This window comes from Rhincodon typus, chromosome 19, assembly GCF_021869965.1.
Source record: "Rhincodon typus isolate 14 chromosome 19, sRhiTyp1.1, whole genome shotgun sequence".
In the NCBI taxonomy this organism is placed as follows: Eukaryota; Metazoa; Chordata; class Chondrichthyes; order Orectolobiformes; family Rhincodontidae; genus Rhincodon; species Rhincodon typus.
Window position 1 is genome coordinate 5,753,931 of NC_063350.1, and position 21,957 is coordinate 5,775,887.

Sequence of the window (21,957 nt, forward strand, 5' to 3'; positions counted from 1 at the left end):
GTATGCACATATTTCCAGTAAAATCCACACATTCCTTAAAAACCTTAAACTTTTGGAACAGGAAGTTCTGTTTTTCACTTTAGGTGTCCTTGGAGACAACTGTCCTCGTCCAACAACATGACCCAAATAAGTCACTCCTGCTTTTGAAATTCACTTTGGCTAAATTTATCACTAAATCTACCAACTGTAATTACTTAAACAGGTCTTCGATTTATCTTACATGCTCTTCCCAAGTGGTGCTAGACACCACAACATCATCCAAATATGCTACACAGTTATGAACTCCAGGTATGACTTGATTTACAAGTCTCTGGAATGTAGCCAGGGTGTTGTTTAACCCAGATGGTATCACCGACCATTGGTATAACCAAATTGGTGTAAAAAAAGCAGATATTTCTTTAGCCCTTGATATTAATGGCACTTGCTTGTATCCCTTCAATAAATCAATCTAAGAAAGGAATGAGGCACTGTCAATCCTAACAATGCAGTCTTTAATTGTGGAATTGGTATGAATCCTTTCTCATGACTATAGTTGCCATCTATAATTTATACAAAGTCCAATCCATTCATCTTGTTTAGGAACCAACATTGTTGGTGAAGTCCACCTGCTTTGACTTGTTTCAATTAAGTGATTCTCTAACATGTACTAAATTTCTATTTCCACGTAATTTTTGCAGTTTTATCAGCTCTGACTCTCCTACCTCCACATCCTGTCCAGCTAATGTGCTACAACCAGGTGGATCTCTACAGACTACATTATACTTTCTCAGAAATCTCACAAGACCCTCAAGTTATCCTTTCTCTAGATATGAGAACACAGTGTCTAACTGTCCCAATATTTCTGTGTTAATCGGTCAAATTGTAGCAAGTTCACTTTGAGAACTCTTGGAGGTGTAGTGGACAGTGAAGAAAGTTACCTCAGAGTACAACGGGATCTTGATCAGATGGGTCAATAGCCAAGCAGTGGCAGATGGAGTTTAATTTAGATAAATGTGAGGTGCTGCATTTTGGAAAGGCAAATCAGGGCAGGACTTATACACTTAATGATAAGCTCCTGGGGAATATGGCTGAACAAAGAGACCATAGAGTGCAGGTTCATAGTTTCTTGTAAGTGGAGCCGCTGGTAGATAGGATGGAAAAGAAGTTTGGTATGCTTGCCTTTATTGGTCAGTGCATTGATTATAGGAGTTGGAAAGTCATGTTGTGGCTGTTCAGGACATTAGTTTGGCCACTTTTGGAGTACAGTGTGCAATTCTGGTCTCCCTCCTATAGGAAGGATGTTATGAAACTAGAAAGGGTTCAGAAAAGATTTATGAGGATGTTGCCAGGGTTGGAGGGTTTGAGTTATAGGGAGAAGCTGAATAGGCTGGAGCTATTTTCCCATGGAGTGTCAGAAGCTGAGGGGTGACTTTATAGAGGTTTATAAATTCATGGAGGGCAAGGATAGGGTAAATAGCCAAGGTCTTTTCCCCTGGGTGGGGCAGTCCAAAACTAGAGGGCATAGGTTTAAGGTGAGAGGGGATAGATATAAAAGGGACCTAAGGGGCATTTTTTTCACGCAGAGGGTGGTGTGTGTATGGAATGAGCTGCTAGAGGAAGTAGTGAAGGCTGGTACGATTACAACACTTAATAGGCATTTGGATGGGTATATGAATAGGAAGGGTTTAGAGAGATATGGGCCAAATCATGGCAAATGGGACCAAATTTATTTAGGATATCTGGTCGACATGGACGAGTTGAACCAAAAGGTCTGTTTCTGTGCTGTATATCTCTATGACTGTATGATTCTATAACTGTCAACTTCCCCTTTCATGTCACTCTCATAATCTCCATCATCTTCCATTGCTCTAACCAACTGACAACATTTGAGGAAATATGTCACCAACAGCCTTAGCCAAATTAAGATCAATAGGAGTTAGGGGAGAGTTCTCTACAATAGTATGGCTGTAAGGGTTAATATCCAGAACTATGTGAATAATGCTTACTATAATGAAGATGTACAAAACTCAATGGTAGAGAGACCTGAAGGGAGCTTGATCTTAGCTTCAGCAAAATTCGGCAAATTTCCATAAAGCTGCACATGTATAATCAATTCGTTACTTTGTGAATTGTATATCCCCTCAGCCATATCTCCAAAGTGTGACTAACTGATGTACAATGCAGTGACAACTGCAAAGGACCCCAGTAAACTTCAAATTCAAGCACCAAGAAGACTGAGAGTGAAATCTGAAATTATAATCCTAAACTGCAGAATCTGAAAAGAGGCAGTGAGTGGACAAACACCAAAATTGCTTCATAGTCAAAGAGGAGCCAGAGAGATTGAGAAAATGAACTGCAGTAATCATATCCTTCAAGATGGACAGCCAAGAAAGGAATCGGGGTGCTGGTGAAGTAAAGGGAGCAATGAAATTGATTTAGTGGCACATTTGGCAGCACTGAAAGATCCAATTCCTCAGAAAGGCACGCTAAAATAAAAAAAATTTGTGAAGCCGCAATCAAAAATTGGTGGCCTGGTGATCAAGAGGTAGAAAGGAAAAATGAAATTCAAAAGTAACTAAAAATATTTAATAGTCGAGGAACAGGGAGGAAGAGATTGCGCAAATAAACAAATGTCAGGCTGTTTGCAGCAGGGCATTCTCCAGGGAAAGATGGTGACCACATGGGAGTCAGTGTCAGGCTGAAGAAGCATGAGAAAGCTTCCAGTTGTTGAAGGAAGATTTGAAACCAAGTAAACTAACTAGAAAAGCCATGAGTTCTAAATTTAAATTGAAGACGGGAGGCACTTTATTTTTGTGGATGATTTGCCAGTACATGACGAGAGGTTGTTGTTCTGGTCTCGTGTTGGACACAGACCTTGGAGAAATTTCACCAAAGTAGCATGAGTATCCCAAAATGTACAGGATTGGCTTCTGTGTACCAGGAATATTGAGATCCATATAGGGGTAATTTCTTGATATCTGCCATGCAAAGTGCACTGGCCAGAACAAAGGGAAAGTCTTATCTCAACTCAGTTCCCATCCAGACCAGTAGAATGTCTGAGTGTACTTATTCATGATTAATGGCAAGTCCTACCCAATTTGCATTGATTATTTTTCTGACTGGATTATGATCAAATGACTATGCAGTATGACCACTGAGACTCTTCTGTCAAACGCAAGAAGAGTCATATCAGACTTGAAATGTTATCTCTATCTCTGTCTCCACAAAAGAAGAAGAAAAAAAATCAATCTCTCACTTTCCTAAACTGAAAAAAAACACTGCTTGTTCACTCATAAAACTTCCTAGTGTAAACAAATTCCCATTAGTCTCCCTGTTCTAAAAGAAAAATAAATTACAATGGGTACAAAAATAGCTGCAAATTAATCTTTGAACTGCTTTAGATACCCAGAACACCCAAACGTCACGAGTTCACAATTCAAAAATCAAAAGAAAATGATGTTAATATATATAAATCACATACTTTACTGATATTCTCTAAGGATTTTTTAAATTCACTTGTGAGATATCAGCATCTCTGCTGGGTCAACATTTATTGCCTGACCTAGTTGCCCTCGAGAAGGTGATGGTGGTGAGCTGCCTTCTTGAACTGCTGCAACCGTATGCTGTAGGTAGAGCCACAATGTTGAGGGAACTCAAGGATTTTGACTAAGCAACACTGAAGGAATGGTGATATCTTTCCAAATCAGGATGGTTAGTGGCTTGGAGAGGAACTTGCAGGTGGTGGTGTTGCAATGTATCCGCAGTCTTTGTCCTTTTGGATAGAAATGTTTACAGTTTTGGAAGATGCTGTTTCAGAAACCATGGTGATTTCTGCTGTGCATCTTATAGATGGTACACACTGCTAATACGTTGGTGGAGGAAATGGATGCTCTTGGATGGTGTCCAACTTCTTGAATGTTGTTTGAGCTTCACCTATCCAGACAAGAGGGGACTATTCCATCACACATCTGACAGGCTTTGAAGAGTGAATCCCCATGCAAGGTTAGTGGAAAAAGGAATTGGTATGTTGGTATGATTTGGAAAGTACTGTCTGAAAGAATTGTGGAAGCAGATTCAATAGTTACTTTCAAAAGGAAATTGGGAAAGTACTTGAAAATGAGAAATGCAGCACTGCGGAGAAAGCTAGCTCTGTTGTGTCTTTCAAAATGCCAACACAGGAACAAAGAACCAAATGGTTTCTAGCGTGACATGATTTTAGAATATCTAACGTTCACTACCTTCCTTTAAGAATCAATTGTTAGACCACTGTATAACTTTAAAAGCGGATAATCAGAACTTTGTTTTCGACCTATTTTAGAGAGGAGTCCTTAGCAAACTTTTTGTTGCATTTTTGTATTCCTTCGCAGGATGTGAGTGTCATTAGTGTTTATTGCCTATCCTTAAATGCTGATGTGAATGTTCCAGGTCGAGTTCTGAGGAAGGTCTCTCAACCCGAAACATTAACTTTTATTTCTCTCCACAGATGCTGCCAGACCTGCTGAGCTTTTCCAACAATTTGTTTCCTCTAGATTATTAGTCCTGGTCTCTTGATTCCCAGCAGTAATCTCTATCCTATCAATCCTGTATACCCATACCAATATGAACAAGACACCTATTTCCATTTGAAATGGCCTGTACAATATATTCCTGGTGTCCACAAAGTGTGTAACAACCCCTCCAAATTGAATCATTGCCTTTTTTTGCAGAGTAAAAGGTAGATATGAGGACCAATTTCAAACTGATTGCCATTTTATCATTATATCCCAGCAATTCTTTATAATTTCTGCTGTTATTTTGTCAGCTGTGGGCCTCCAGCAGTCTTCCTCTATGGCTTCTTTGACTTCCTTTAAGTGCCAAAATGTTGGTTCTTCTATCTCAACTTCATCCTAGGTATGTGCAGACAGAGTTGCGTCCTTTTTATTGCTCTTTAAAAAACTTCAGTCATGAGTATAAAATGAACACAAGATGTTGCTGTAAATTAATCTTAGTTCCTGTTCCATTGTCAAACAGTCGATGCCAGGCTAATGGAAGGTAAAATGAAGCATAGTATGTCTGGTTTATGACCTTTAGGTCTCAATATGAAGAACCGTAAGTCTGGTTTATAACCTTTTACCCTCAATAAACTTCAATAACTTGGATTACAGTGCCTTGCTACACCAACGTTGATGCTATTCCAGGAGTTGTGTAAAGCAGGAAAGCACAGAGTATTAATAAGAATAGACATAGGAACATATAGGCACCAGAGTAGGCCATGCAGTCCCTCATGCCTGTTCTGACATTAATAAGTTCATGGCTGATCTGTGGCCTAACTCCATATAACTGCTTTTGGCCCCTATCCCTTACTAATCATTGCTTAATGAAAAAGTTATCGATCTCAGATTTAAAATTAACAACTGATCCAGCATTCACTGCCATTTGTGGAAGAGAATTCCAAATCTCTACCACCCTTTGTGTGTAGAAGTGTTTCCTAACATCTCTCCTGACCAGTCTGGCCCGAATTCTCAGACAATGCCCCCTAGTTCTAGAATCCCCAACCAGTGGAAATAATTTATCTAAGTCCACTCTGTCTTTTCCTGGTAATATCTTGAAGTCTTCAAGCAGATCATCCCTTAGCCATCTAAATTCTTGAGAAAATAAGCCTAATTTGTATAATTTCTCCTCGTAACGCCTGAAGTCCAGGTATCGTTTTTGTAACACTCCTCCCAAGGCCAGTATATCCTTCTTAAAGTACGATGCCCAGATCTGCTCTCAATATTCCAAATGGGGTCTAACCAGGATTTTGTATAACTGCAGCATAACTCCTGCATCCTTACATTCCAGTCCTCTGGAAACAAGACTAAATCCCATCTTTTCAATTTACACTCTCCAAGACACACTTTGAGCTATTTGACAGTGATAATTCACTTTTATAAATTGAATATTATTATTTATGAAAAAAACACTTTAAGCTGAAAGACACCCGGTCCAGGTCTGCGTTGTGACTCCATGTATTGCAATCGTAGAGGCAAAATCCGAGAGGAAATTCACTACCCATTTATATCCCGAAAAAATGGGGGATTAGGTAGAAAGGTGTGAAAATTTGTACCTAGTTGATAGTTTAGCAAGCAAATGTAATTGCAAATGTAATCATATCTAAAGTTGATACTTAGATATCCAAGATTTATTCTCCATGAGAACTTTAAGCTTAGTACAGCTAATTTGATGTGAAAACCATTTTATTTAAATGTGACTAAGTGCAGGGAAGTGTTTTCGCAAAGCACTAACACAAATAGAGCTGCCTAAATAAGTAAAACAAAACATTTCATAGATCATGGAAATCTGTACAGGAATCATGCCAAACACCCAGCAATCAGCCAGGATCTGCTGGAAGAATAGACAATTGGAATGTTTCAGGCAAGGATCCCTTATCAGAATGACCAGACTTGATGAAGGGTCCACACTGAAAACATTAATGTATGTTTACTCACAAGCATTGGGAAGATTCGTATAGGGGTTTGAGAGACGTGGGCTATGACAAAACATACAGCAGAATCAGGGGAGAAGTCCAGCAAGGACCAAGTCAAAATCATGTCTTTTACACGACACATATGCAAGGTGAGATTCTTGCCAAGCAGCAGTGAGTTATCAATTGACAGGATTAGTGCTTGTTAAGTTCTTTGTTGTCGGCCCAACTCACTTTTATTACTATTTCAGGTTCTGATTCTTGTTAAACTCGCCCAACACACCACATGCTGGGAAAACCCTGATATTGGAATCAGAATGGATATGTGGCAGATTTAGCTTGCTCCAAACAACCTCTATGTTGGACACCATCACCAACATCTCAGGACACACTCTCTGGGCCCCAGCCACAAACATTTCACATTCATGGACATTGGCATCCAACACGTGCTAACTATAAGAACCCTTATGGCACATCTCCGATCCACCAACAGAAAACTTCAGCATTTCAATGCTGCACCAGTAACTCTCATTGTAACGCTGCAGCAAGGACACTGTGTGCTCAGGGAAACATACACAGGTCATGGACTAGACCAGGCCGTATCTCTGTCTCTTCACTCACTCTCATAGTGCTCACTCATTCTGAATCTGCCTGGAATCTCACAGCATCCCTGCCTCACATTGCATTGCCTTTCTGCACTTTAACCCCTCAGTCACAGACATCAGAATCATATTAGTGTTGTCTCACCATGCCACTTAGCACAGACACTAAGCTGGGAACCTTGTCATCATTGTCAGCAGGCCACTGCCCAGTCTGAAGGTATAGCCTTTGCTCAAGCTGTCCCACTGCAGCAAATCAAGGACAGCCTCCCATACGACTCTAGCCCTGCTGGGCTGCCCCAAGTCAGAATATTCTCCTCATAAATGGTTGAGGAACCGATTGATGGTCAGCCCAACCACTTGTCTTCACTGTTTCTACCTGATTATGGACTGTTTTCTTGAAATACGAGACAGGCAGGGCAGCATGGTGGCTCAGTGGCTAACACTGCAACCTCATGGTGGCAAGGATCCCGGTTTGATTCCATCTTTGGCCGACTATCTGTGTGGAGTTTGCAAGTTCTCCCTGAGAATGCGTGGGTTTCCTCCACGTCCTCCGGTTTCCTCCCACAGCCCAAAGACATGAGGCTAGGTCAATTGACCTTGCTAAATCGCCCATAGTATCCAGGGATGTACAGGCTAGGTGGTTTGGCCATGCTAAGTGCGGGGTGATGGGGATATGGTGCAGGGATGGAATGCTGTTTGGAGGGTCGATGCAGACTCAATGGGCTGAATGATCTCTATGTGCACGGTAGGGATTCTGTGATTACAGAAGATGAAAGTGGGTGGCACAGCTGTTATCTATGGTTTAGGAAGCGAGGTGTCCCGAGCAACTGAATAGGCAGCACAGAGGTGGTTAGTGGCGTCAGGGGTTCGGGTGGGTGACTGAGTGAGAAAAGATCTTGCACGCGGTATTGAAAATGGTAGAGCTTGAGCCTTATTGGGAGGTGGATACAGTAGCAGAGATAGAGTGAGTGTGGGATATCGCAGAGAAGAAGGTGACGTGTGATAGTGGAGTGGCGAGGATCATTGACCTCCTTCTTACAGTATTGTACATTCCTCTGACTGAGATTGCTTTAAACTGAATGGTAACCTCAGAGCAGACTGACACGATCTTATATTGCCTACTGCTGGTCCTGGTTGGAAGAGGAAGTCCTGTGTTGGCACTACTGTGACCAGTAAGCTCTACATGACCCTGTATGCAAAGCAGGGTGCTGATATTCCCTCTTGACTGCCATGTGAGGGACAAATGTTAGGACCAATTCAGGGCAGCTGCAGACTGATAGTGGTTTTCTGGATGCACAATGGACTACTAAAATAGCAAGGGATGCTGGTGAATTCAGGATATCCTCTGTATGGTGGCTTGTTCCAGGAATGCTGAGTGGTAAGATGGGATAGAATCGGATACACCACAGAGGTGTGGTAGGCAATTAAAGAGGTGAGTTTGGGTACGACGAGAATTCCTCCACACAACTTGCACTTGGTCTAAATACGTAAGGAATTGACCCATTGTTACTGACAGTCCACTGAACATGCCCAGAATATTTTTATTATTGTTACATATGAATTATATTTGAACGAACTAGGTTGTACACTTCGCTGAAACATTTTTAAGAATATTTATTCATGGTATATAGAAGTCACTGGGTAGACCAGAATTTATTGTCCATCACTAATCCCAACAAAAAACAATGAGATATGCAGAAAATGCCTCAATAATTTTGAGAGGGAGATATGGATGTGCATTGTTCATAATAAAAGTCAATGAAAATGGCCAAGGAATATTCCTTTGAATTTTCCCTCTTTCTCTCTTAACTATTAGAATACAGAAGGCCAAGCAATAAGCACAAATGATGAATATCATTTGGTTTACTGTAGTTCATCCATTTACAGTGAACCTTAAGTTTCACCATTACATTATTCAACAGTTTTTAAATGATAAATTGTTGTTCCTCCCTTCACTACCTTACCCTGGAACTTGGTCACTCAACATAAAGGCTGAGGAATTGTTGGTTAAACAACAAGAACAAATGATAAAGAACAAAGAACAATACAGCACAGGAACAGGCCCTTCGACCCTCCAAGCCTGCCCCGACACATTTTGCCCTTCTATACTAAAACTGTCTTCGCTTACAGGATCTGTATCCCTCTATTCCTTTCCGATTCATGTATTAGTCCAGGTATTTCTTGAATGCTGCTATTGTGCCCACTTCCACCAACTCCTCTGGCAGCGTGTTCCAGGCACTCACCACCCTTTGTGTGAAAAATGTGCCTCGCACATCTCTTTTAAACTTTCCCCCCTTGCACCTTGAACCTATGTCCCCTAGTAATTGAGCCTTTCAACCCTGGGAAAAAGCCTCATAATTTCCACTCTATCCATGCCATTCACAATCTTATAAACTTCTATCAGGTTGCCCCTCAACCTCCTGCATTCCAGTGAAAACTACCCTAGTCTATCCAACCTTTCTTCATAGCTAAAATCCCTAAATCAGGCAACGTTCTGGTAAACCTTTTCTGTACCCTTTCCAAAGCATTTACATCCTTCTGGTAGTGAGGTGACCAGAACTGTATGCAATATTACAAGTGTAGCCTATCTAAAGTTCTATAAAGCTGCAGCATAATTTGTCTATCCTTATACTCAATGCCCCTTCCAATGAAGGCAAGCATGCCATAAGCTTTTTCTCCATGATCTTATCTACCTGTGCTGCCACCTTCAGTGATCTGCGGAACTGCACACCCAGAGCCTTCTGCATATCAATACTCCTAAGGGTTCTGCCATTCACTGTATAATTTCTACCTGTATTTGACCTTCCAAAATGCATCACATCACATGTGTCTGGATTAATCTCTATCTGCCATTTTTCTGCCCATGCCTCCAACTGACCTTTGCCCAGAATCCTCTGATTTAGTTTTATTGCACTGAACATTGTCATTTAGTTTTTGATTTGAATGTATTTTGGACTCCGTCTTTTCTGCTTTTTAAAAATATAAACATTTCTACAGTCTTATGATCTATATCCTACTGTGTCCTCTGATGATGCTCCTCACTATCCGCAACTCCTCCGTCTTTGTGTCATCCACAAACTTACTAATTAGACCAGCTATGTTTTCCTCCAAATCAGAAGCTGAAGAGATGGGTGCACATTTTCCTCAGTTTCAATTTTGATAAATTGCCCTTAAACATTATCACATCATTTGCTATACAACCTTCCTCCCCTAAAAGCTGTGGATGCAAATACAAGCATGGACAAAAGCACTGAATTCCAATGGCCTGGATGGGTGCAGCTCCAACAACATTAAAGAAACTTGACACCATCCAGGACAAAGCAGTCCACCTGATTGGCACCACATCCACAAATATTCAGTCTCTCCAGTATCGAGGCTCAGTGCCCTCTTCTAAATGGTAGATGTGTACCATCTACAAAAAGTGTTGCAAAAATTCAACAAGGTTCTTTGGACAGCTAATCCATGATCACTTCCATCTAGAAGGACAAGGATAGCAGATACATGGGAATACTACCGGTTCGCAACAAACAACTGCACCTCCCAGTCGCGAACCATTTCAACTCCCCCTTCCATTCCTCAGACGACATGTCCATCCTGGGCCTCCTGCAGTGCCACAACGATGCCACCCGAAGGTTGCAGGAACAGCAACTCATATTCCGCTTGGGAACCCTGCAGCCCAATGGTATCAATGTGGATTTCACAAGTTTCAAAATCTCCCCTCCCCCCACCGCATCCCAAAACCAGTCCAGCTCGTCCCTGCCTCCCTAACCTGTTCTTCCTCCCACCTATCCCCTCCTCCCACCTCAAGCCGCACCTCCATCTCCTACCGACCAACCTCATCCCGCCCCCTTGACCTGTCCGTCCTCCCTGGACTGACCTATCCCCTTCCTAACTCCCTACCTACACTACCTTTCCTGGCTCCATCCCCGCCTCTTCGACCTGTTTGTTTCCTCTCCACCTATCCTCTCCTCTATCCCTCTTCTATCCGCCTCCCACTCTCTCCCTATTTATTTCAAAAGCCCCTTCCCCTCCCCCTTTTCTGATGAAGGGTCTAGGCCCGAAACGTCAAGCCTCTCTGCTCCTATGATGCTGCTTGGCCTGCTGTGTTCATCCAGCCCTGCACCTTGTTGTCTCGGAATACTACCACTTGCAGGTTTCCTCCAAGCCACTCACCAACCTGATTTGGAAATATATCACCATTTCTTCACAGCTGCTGAGTCAAACTTCCGGAAGTCGCTTCATAATATGGTGGGGGTATCTACATCAAAAGAAGGTCAGTGATTCAAGAAAGCAGCTCACCACCAACTTCTCAAAGATAATTAGAGACAGTGTCATCCAAATCCTGTGAATGAATTAAGTGCAAATGGAACTTTCCAAATTGCGATCAGTCAATGTTTGTCAGTTAAGGAATATGGAGCAAAGAACAGATGACTCATGATGTAAGAAATTTGTGGATCAAATCCAAGGGGCTGTGTTGCCTACTGTTACAATGTTCTTATGTTTGTAATGACGTTAATTCTATCTAATAGAGCTTAATGCAGAATGGATGCCAGTAGCATATTGCCACAGATTGATTTCTTTGATATTCCCATGTCTCTTTGAATGAAAAATAAATCAAGGACAGCTTCTAACATACATGTTTTAACGTACATAAAAGTTCTGTTTGCGGTTCGGAGTTCCCGTTATGAAAAAAACAAGGGCTTCCTCCAGTCCAGAAGAAAGCACCATGACCAAGTTTCAATTATTTTAAAAGGAAAAGGAAACAACTGCAGGAGGGGTGTCCTGTAGCTTACACTGATTTGTTATTCAGTGCTGTAGGGAAGGGGTCAGCCTCAGGGAAAGCTTATTTAATATCCCCCACGTGAGGACCTAGATTAAACAGTTAGGAATGAGTAAACATAAAACCAACTTTCAATGTGGAGGTTTAGAGTACCAAGGTGACTGACACGTTTTAAACAATCTCACTTAGTTCATTCTCTCATGCTGAATATAGATATCCATGTTACTATGTCAGGTGACTTCAAGGCTTAATGTAACAACAACTTGTATTTACATATGACTTTAAATATAAAAGAACAACCAAGGCATTTGACAGAGATTTCATGTTTGGTCAATCAGATTCAACTTGCCTAGTTTAAAATTTAAACTTAGTGGGTAAGTCATCATTAACTGGTGCATTCCCCATCAATACCTCTACCAGTGTCCACTTGCCAACAAATCAGCATTCTCCTCTAATGCAATGATGTTTTCCCTTTGCTTAGGTATTCTTACAAATCATCCTGATGAGGGTAAGATGAGCAGCTTCAATAAAATGTGTCTTTTCCCAACAATATTTTTGGAGAAGTAATTCCAGAGACTGGGACTTAGATAATTAAAGGTGCAGCTCTAGTAATGGTTGCACTTGCTTGGATTATAACTTAGAGGATGACTTTGAGACTGTACGCTTATGTAAGGCATCCCTGATGGTGGAAGATTAGAACCAGTGGAAGATTGTGGATGGGGGTTGAAGGTGGTGGTGGAAGGAGATGAGCAGGTAGGTGGAGATGAACCCAGAGAGAGAGAGAGAGAGAGATAAGAAAGAGGAAGGTAAACGAAGGGATTATGGATGGCAGGCCAGGATGGAAGAGAAGATGAATAAATGGTCATAAGAGCCAATGGTAGTAGAAAATGGATAGTCTATGCTGAAAGCAAACCATGTAATGTGAGAATATGTCTGAGAGTGCGTGCAAAAGGGTTGGCTGTGCTAAAAACAACCCATTTCATGTCAAGACTGTGTGTGAGATGAGTAAAAAACATGGAAGGACAGAATTAAGTGCTAAAATTATTGAACTCAATACAGAGTCCTGAAGACTGCAAAGGCCCAAGGCAGAAAATGAGATATTGTTCTTCCAGCTTACATTTGAATGTGGACTGCTTCAGCATCTGATGAGTCGTGAATGGTGCTAAACATTGTGTAATCATCGGTGAATGTCCCCGGTTCTGACCTTATGAAGGTCATTGATGAAGCATCTGAAAATGGTTGGGCCATGGACACTACCTGACTGACCTCCAGTAACCACGACCATCTACCTTTATACTACCTTGGGAACTCTAACTAGTGGAGAATTTTCCCCTGATTCCCATTGATTCCAGTTTTGCTAGGGCTCCTTGATGTCACACTTGAGTTGAACGTGGCCTTGATGTCAGAGGCTGTCACTCTCACCTCACCTCTGGAATTCAGTTCTTTTGTCCATGTTTGAACCAAGGCTGTAATGAGGTCAGGAGCTGAGTGGCCCTGGCGGAACCCAAACTGAGCATCACTGAGCAGGTTATTGCTGAGCAGGTGCTGCTTGATAGCACTGTCGATGTCACCTTCCATCACTTTACTGATGATGCAGAGTAGACTGATGGGCGGTAATTGATGGGCTAGATTTGACCTGTTTTTTGTGTACAGGACATTCCAGGGCAATTTTCTACATTGTCAGGTAAAGTAAGTTCTGGAGCACCAATGTGACAGTACTATGGCTTTAAGAGGTGTATTTTGTCTGTTTTTTTTGAAGAGAAGTTTTAAATCAGAGGTGCTGAGCTATGACAGCCTATAAAGTAAACAGCTTGTGAGGCCTTGAGTTTTCTTTTAAAGTAGAACAATAGAAGCAGCCTCAATGGGTGTGGACAAGCTCTCACAGATCCAGAATTTTAGTTTAGTATTTTCAACTGTGGTTTTGAAGAAGTGGAAGCTATTTCTTCCTCTAACAAAAGCAGAAGTTGCTGGAAAAGCTCAGCAGGTCTGGCAGCATCTGTGAAGAGAAATCAGAGTTAACGTTTTGGGTCCAGTGACCCTTCCTCAGAACGCCTTTACTTTCTCTCTTGGTTACAGCTAAAAGCTGTGGGGGTGGGGGTGAGGGTGTTGGTAGTGGGTTCTCTTCCTGTTGCGGAAGTTGCATGTGAGACAATCTGTTTGCATTTGTCAAGGGTGTGCTTATAGGATTTTACTATATTGGAACAGTTACTGTTTAGTAGCTAAATAGTCTATTATTCTGTTACGTTTTCCAATAGAGTTAACTTATTCCAATTTCTTCTTTCTTTTGTTGTATTTTAACTATGATGTATGAATAAAGCGTGTTTTGCTTCAAATCTGGTAGTTTAACCAATCGAATTGCATCCGGAATGAGACGCCTGGCACTTGCCTTTAAAATGAGAAAAGGTTAGGGTCTAGTCTATCCTCTTAATATATTTTGAGGGGGTCTAGTCTGGTCCATAATACATGTCTTCAGTACTATTGCCGGAATGTTGTCAGGGCCCAAAGATTTTGCAGTTGTCCAGGGCCTCCGACCGTTTATTGATATCATGTGGAGTTAATCGAATTGGCTGATGACCGATATCTATAATGCTGGGGATCACTAGAGAAGGCTGGGATAGATCAGCTACTTGGCATTCTGGTTGAAGATTGAGGAAAATGTTTCAGCCTTATCTTTTGCGCAGATGTATTGGGCTCTTCCATCATCGAGGATGGTTATTTGTAAAGCCTTCTCCTCCAGTGAGTTATTTAATTGTCCACCACCATTCACGACTGGATCTGGCAGGACTGCAGAGCTTAGATCTGATTTATTGATGTGGAATTGCTTAGCTCTGTCTATCACTTGCTGCTTATGTTGTTTGGCATGCAAGTAATCCTATCTGATAGCTTCGCCAGGTTGACATCTCATTTTTAGGTATGCCTGGTGCTGTTCCTGATGTGACCTCCTGCACTCTCCACTGAACCAGGGTTCATCCCCTGGCTTGATGGTAATGGTTGAGTGGGGGATATGTCAGGCCATGAGGTTACAGATTGTGTTGGAGTGTAATTCTGCTGCTGTGGATGGCCCACAGTACCTCATGAATGCGCTTTGTCCAAGAAATGTTGAACATGGATTCATCAGCTGACAAGTTGAATGGTTGAATGAGGTTTCCCTGGCCATGTTTGACCATATGCAATAAGACTTCATGGGATTCAGAGTCAATATCAGGGGAGCTGATGGCCTAGTGGTGTTATTGCTCAAGTATTAGTCCAGAAACTCAGGAACTGGGGTTGAATCCCACCATGGCAAATGGTGGAATTTGAAATCAATAACAAGTCTGAAATTAAGAGTCTAATGTTGACCATGAAACCCTTGTTAATTTTTGGGGGGAGAAATCAATCTTGTTCATTAATGACCTTTAATGAAAAGAAACTGCTTTACTTACCTGGTCTGGCCTACATGTGACTCCAGACCCGTAGCAATAGGGTTGACTCCTAGCTGTCCTCATGCAATTAGGGATGGCCAGTAAATGCCAGCCAACACTGTTCTCATCCTGTGAATGAATAAAATAAAGCGCTTGGTACAATTTCTTTCTGACTGTTTACTGCTGTACCACCACCGCTGGTGGGCAGAGATGGTGATGATGTTATCTGGGACATTGTCTGTAACATATAATTTTTTTTAAGTATAGTTATGTCAGGTTGTTACTTGATTAGTCTATGGAATAGCTCTTCACATTTTTCCATAAGCCTTCAGATATTAATAGGGTGGACATTGCTGGATTGCTGTTGTTATCTCCAGTGCCTAGGTCAATGCCTGGTGGTTTGCTAAATTATTTTCTTTTCTTAGGGTTCGTAACAATAGAAATGACTGAGTGGCTGCGTCACTTCAGAGGGCAGTTAAGAGTGAAATACTTTGTTATGGACTTGGAAACAAATGTAGTCCAGGACAATGAAGGACTTTCATGAACGAATGGGTTTTTACAACAATTGCCAATGGAATCATGGTCCGTGTTGCACCTTTGATTTAAAATTATTTTTTAAAACTTGAATTCAAAATTTGCCATTCCATCTTGGGTTTTAAAGGTGGGTCTCCACTGCATTACCTAGGTTTCTGGATTGCTTGTCCAGCAACAATAACATTCCCACCATTTATTAGGACTTGCTTGGGAAATTGCACCAGTTCTCAAGCTGCAGAACTCCCAGGATTGCAACAAATATTAATGATTTACTCAAAGCACACAAACTCCCCAATTTACCTATCTGTTAGAAATAAATTAAAAGAAACATTGACCATGTTCCTGTACTTAATTTAAAAATAAGTACATTCTAATCACGAGTAAACAGCTATGAATTATCAACATACAGTTCTACTAGGTAAAACTCTAATCCACTTTTAAAACCTCTATACACAGACAGATACAGACAATTAAAAAATAAACCTCGGTTTTAGAATGGGAAAAAAAGTGGGAGATGCTGTTCAATAGCTCCTGTCCACAGGGTCCATTGAGATGTTTCTTTTGCTCCCAAGACTTTCTGTTCTTGAATCTCCTTTCTCCAGGTGCTTTTACCTGTGCAAAGAAGGCACAGGATAATTGGTACAATATTAGCACAGTCTCTTAGTCACTGGTTGCTTATAGCAACCAATAGGAAAAAGTAACTGACTTTATTCAGGCTTCAGGTGTTTTTACAGCAGAGAGAGAAAGAGGCGCGTACACAAACACACACACACACACACACACAGAGAGCTTAAAATTTCTCACTGAATTGTTTGCAGGAACCAAAGAGAGAGTTATCATCATGCTAACAACATTTGCACATGACCAGTCACAATTGCACAAACCAATCAGCCATCCAAATCATACTGCACACATGCCCCATGTGCTGGGCTGACAACAAACATCTTTCCCCACTGCTTGATGTGATGATTCTGTCACTTTAAAAAATGTTTATTTTTTTCCTGGGTTTTTTGAAGAGAGGTTGTAAAGGCTGAGGTGTCAAAGAGCCTGCTGGTCCCAGTCTACGTCAATAATTTGTTTAAAACAGATGTAACAATGGAAGGGGGGTGGCCAGTTCTCCCAGATCAGGCATTCTCGGTTTTTTTTAGCTGTGGCAATGAGAAGCTGCTTGGGTTGCAGGAGGGTTGCAAGCTTCAGTAAATCATTCCTAACTGTGACTTTCTCTGAAATCTCTCTTGATGTTGAACGGCATGTAAGAATCTGTGCCTGAATGTACCTTTTAGCCAAGGACAGTGTTTATGGGATGTTACTATATCGGAACAGTTAATTAGTAATAGGACTATATCTATTATTCGGTTAAGTTTTCCAATAGTTAAGTTATTCTAAATTCCTCTTTCTTTTGTTCATATTTTAACTATAGTGTTTGAATAAATTGTGTTTTGCTTAACATGAGTGGCTTGACCAGTCAAATTGCATGTGGAACACAGCACTTTACATTTACCTTTAAAATAAGAAAAGTTAGGGTCTAGGCTCCCTTCTTAAAATAATTTGAGGGGGACTGGTCTAGTCCATAACATTGAACAAAGCAGCAGTGTATCAACACACACTATGAATTTCAGTGGTGCGCTTTTAAAAATATAACATTTCTTTTCACAATTCTTGGTTATTAAAACATCCTTCTTTATCCATTTTCCTCCATAATTAAAAATCCAGGAGATAAAATGTGCTCTTTACACATCTTTGGTGGGTTTCAAGCCCCAGTCCCCCAGAACATTACCCAGCTTTCTGGATTACTAGTCCAGCAACAATATCACTACTCCATCAACTCTCCCTAAACATATTGCAGAAGGTTAAGATGCAGGTTGAATAAATAATCAGGAAATCTAACCAAATGGTAACATTTATTGTGAGGGAAATTGAATACAAAAATAAGGAGGCTATGCTTTAGTTAGACAGGGCATTAGTGGGGCTACATCTGCAGAGTATTGTCGGAATCAGTTTAGAAAAGACTCATTGTATTATTAGCTGGAATGGGTGGGTTTTCTTGCAAGGAAAGGTTGGACAAGCTAGACTTGTATCTACTGGAGTTTAGAACAGTAAGAATCAACTTGATTGAAACAGACAAGATCCTGAGGGTGAATGTGGAGAGGATGTCTCCTCTTATGGAGCCATACAGTTGATCAGCACAGAAGCAAATCCTTCAGTCCAACTTGCCCTCGCCGACTAGATAACCTAAATTAACCCAGTCCTATTTGCCAGTATTTGGCCTATATTCCTCTAAACTGTTATTATTCTTGTACTCATTCAGATGTCTTTTGAATGTTATAATTGTACCTGCATCCACCAATTCCTCTGGCAGCTCATTCCACACTTGCACCACCCTCTGTGTGAAAAAGTTGCCCTTTAGGTCACTTCTAAATCTTCTTATGGGAAAATCTAGAATGGGGGTTTACTGTTTAAAAATGGGTCGCCGATTTAAGACAGAAATGAGGAGAAATTGTTTCTCCCAGCGTGTTGTGAGTCTTTGGAACTCTCTTCTTGAAAAGGTGGTGGAAACAGAGTCCCTGAATATTTTTAAGGCAGAGGTGGAGAGATTCTTGCTAAAGAAAGGGATAAAATATTATTAGGGGTAAACAGGAGTGTGGAGTAATCACATCAGCCATAATATTGAATGACAGAGCAGGCTTGAGAGACTGAGTAGCCCACTACTCCTCTTTATCCTTAGGTTCACATGTTTTTGTATGGAATTCTCCTCCCAAGAAGGTATTAAAGTCTGTGTCTTCAATCTTTCTTTTCATGGATGAGTTACATAGGTTTTTGATGGACAAAGGAGTCAACGTTTATGTGATCAAAACAGGAAAGTGGAGATGAGAGCTCAACTAGATCAGCAATGACTTTATTGAATGATGAATCAGGCTCAAAGGGCCAAATGGCCTACTCCTAAACCCAATGTTCCTCATTATTTCAAATCAATCTATTCCAAGATGTTATGACACACCTCTGGGTCAGGTGGGATTTGACTCAAACTCTTCGCCCAGAGATAGGAACTGAGTCCTGTGTTCCTAGCTATATCCCATAATGTAATGTAGATTCAGGGTAAACATTCCTTATGGGAAAATGTACAGGGGACGGAATCTTTGAATCTTTGAGAGGAAGTTACAGATTGATCTCATTATCATTGAACAAACGCTGAAGAGAAAGGAAATCCCATAAAACTAAATGGGTGCATACAAGTCATCAATAGTGTGATTGGATAAAAGCAAAATACTGCAGATGTTGGAGACATGAAATAAAAACAGAGTGCTAGAAAAACTCAGCAGGTCTGGCAGCATCTGTGGAGAGAGAAACTGAGCTAATCGTTCGACTACAAAATTACATTACTTTTACTAATAGGTTTTTGGAACTTGAGGGGGCTGGGAAGTGAGTTTTTATGCTGTTGACAAAGGCGGAGGTGGAGAGAGTGAAACAGATGGTGGTGGGGGGGTATGGGGCTATTTAATCAAAATGGATGACAGTGTTCATACTCTGAAGTTTCTGATTCTTGAAGGCTATAAAATGCCTAAGCAAAAAATTATGGTATTGTTCCCCCAGCTTGAGCTTTGTGCAATACTGCAGCAGGATTAAGATAGAAATGTTAGGATAATGATGAGGTGGTGTATTGAAATGCTGTTTGTGAGACATAGCTGTGTGCAAATTGGCTGCTCCAAAACTGCCCTGGGCTTTGTTAGAGGCTTGGAACTTACATTGGTCACGAAAGATGCTAGATAAATGTAGGTAATTTCATTCAAATGAGGGGAGGCGATGGCCTAGTGGTATTATCGCTGGGCTGTTAATCCAGACATCCAGATAACGTTCTGGGGACCCGGGTTTGAATCCCGCCATGGCAGATGGTGGAATTTGAGTTCAATAAATATCTGGAATTAAGAATCTAATGATAACAATGAATCCAATGCCAACTGTCAGAAAGGAAAAACCCCTCTGGTTCACTAATATCCTTTAGGGAAGGAAACTGCCATCCTTACCTGGTCTGGCCTACATGTGACTCCAGACCCACAGCAATGCGGTTGACTCTGAACTGCCCTCTGGGCAATTAGGAATGGACAATAAATGCTGCCTGGGCAGTGACACCCTCATCCCGTGAATGAATAAAGAAAAACAAAAATTCTAACCTATCTTGTATTGCCATGACAAAAAAGAATAATTATTAGCACATGTGCATCCTCGTAGGAGCTGGAAACATTCCACATTCTTCCCTTCCTGCTACAATCTGCAGGCTTTTAATGTTTTTGCCCTTGTCCGATTCCTCCTCTTTAACCCTACGCTACTTCTTCACCTGGCTTTCCCTCAGGAGGTTTCCCAGTGATCCCAGTGCAGAGAAGTGGAATCACTTTCTCAGCCACAGTACACAGGGGCAACTACAGCTGTGCTTTTATTTAGTTTGATCATAAACTCACAAGACATCCTGGAATTTAGTGAAAATTTAGAAAATCGCTACCACTTGCTCTTGACATTCTCCATATTCTGCAACTGCCAGAAAGATTTACTGCACCATGAATATCTTCCTGCTGATGGATCGAATAAATGTATTTAATAGAAGCAACCAGATGCTAAAACAGTCAAACAAATTGATATGTTCAGGCTTAACATAATTCCACAAACTTTAAGGTTCAATAGTATCCTTTCTTCTTTAGGATTCCTTCAGATGTGATCCAATTATTTGTTCAGATACCCATTCCCTGAACAAATATTGCTCCTTCTTTGATCTGAAATCTAACAACGAAAGTACATTAGCATCTATCTCCTTATTGTTTACTTTCGTCAAACTTTGTTTTAATTACACTATATGATTCATCCTCTGAAGCAAGGCTTTCTTCTTTTAACCACCAGAAGCTTTGGCCCGAGAGTTGGAGGTGGCGACCTTTTAAAAAATACTCCTCTGGTATTGCTACTCTATTGTGTATTGCACAGAAACAAGGGACTGAATCCTATGGAAAATCAGCTGCATTTTAATTTTGGTGAGTTTTCTGGAGGATTTCTCTATGCGAGGCCGAGTGGGTTTTCTCACTCTTTCCTCCCAAGCTTACCTCATTAGCTAAAGGACCTCCCACAATAAAATTGCTAATTAACCCCTTCCCTTTGCACAAGACCATCTCTCAGAAAGGCTGTTCCCTAGCTGCAGCATTATTCGGTTTCTGGTAAGCTGGCAGCAGAGTGGGGCTCCTGAGCCCAGGGCTTGGTCCACTCCATCCACTTTTCTTTCCATTTCTTTCTTCTTCTCTTTTCTTTTTCTTCCTTTTGTTTATCTCTTGTTGAAGAGCTTTGGTCATGGCGACGGCATTAATGATGACGAATGAACCCAGAGAGGACTTGAAGTGAGCCCAGTGCGGACTTGTGGTCGTCAGTGAGTGGGCCTAGTGTGGACTCGAAGTGGGTCCAGCGCTTATGCAATGGTGAGGCAGTCCCAGTGCCGACTCATGCCTACTGTAGCAGAGGTGAGTCTGGGTTCCCATCAGTGTCTGCGTCTAGCGCAGATTCATGGAGGTGGTGATGGAGGCAGGTTTGGGCCAGTACAAGACCCGGTGGCATTGGCATTGGCTGCATTGGCAAAGTGGGCCCGAAGCAGACTCATGGCAGTGGCAGAGTTGAGTTTGGGCCGGTGCATAACTTGACGGCATTGCTGGCATCTGCATTAACAAGGTCCAGCGGGGACTCATAGTAAAAACAGAAAGAACTGCTTGCTGGTGCTGTAAATCAGAAACAGAAATTTCTGGAAAAGCTCATCAGATCTGGCAGCATCTGTGGAAAGAAATCAGAACCCTTCCTCCGTTCTGAGGAAGGATCACTGGACCTGAAACGTTAACTCTGATTTCTCTCCACAGATACTGCCAGACCTGCTGAGGACTCAGAGTGGTGGGGGTATTGGAGGAGGCGAGATGGTTCTGAAGCGACTCTTGTTCGATCAGCAGAGGTGCAGCGAAGGGGCTGGTCATTAGGCCCATGGTGGAGAAATTAATAAGGAAGACTGTAAAATTGAACACATTTTCTTTCTTTATTTTTCTGCCTTTGTTTTCATTTATTCCATGTTTTCATTTATTTTTCTGTGTTGTAAGATGGTACTGGAGAGTGGTGACACTATGTTACACATTTTGCTGTATCTTTGTAACAACATACACATGCCAACCAAGTTTCCCCAACTAAACCAGTCCCATTTGTCTGCAT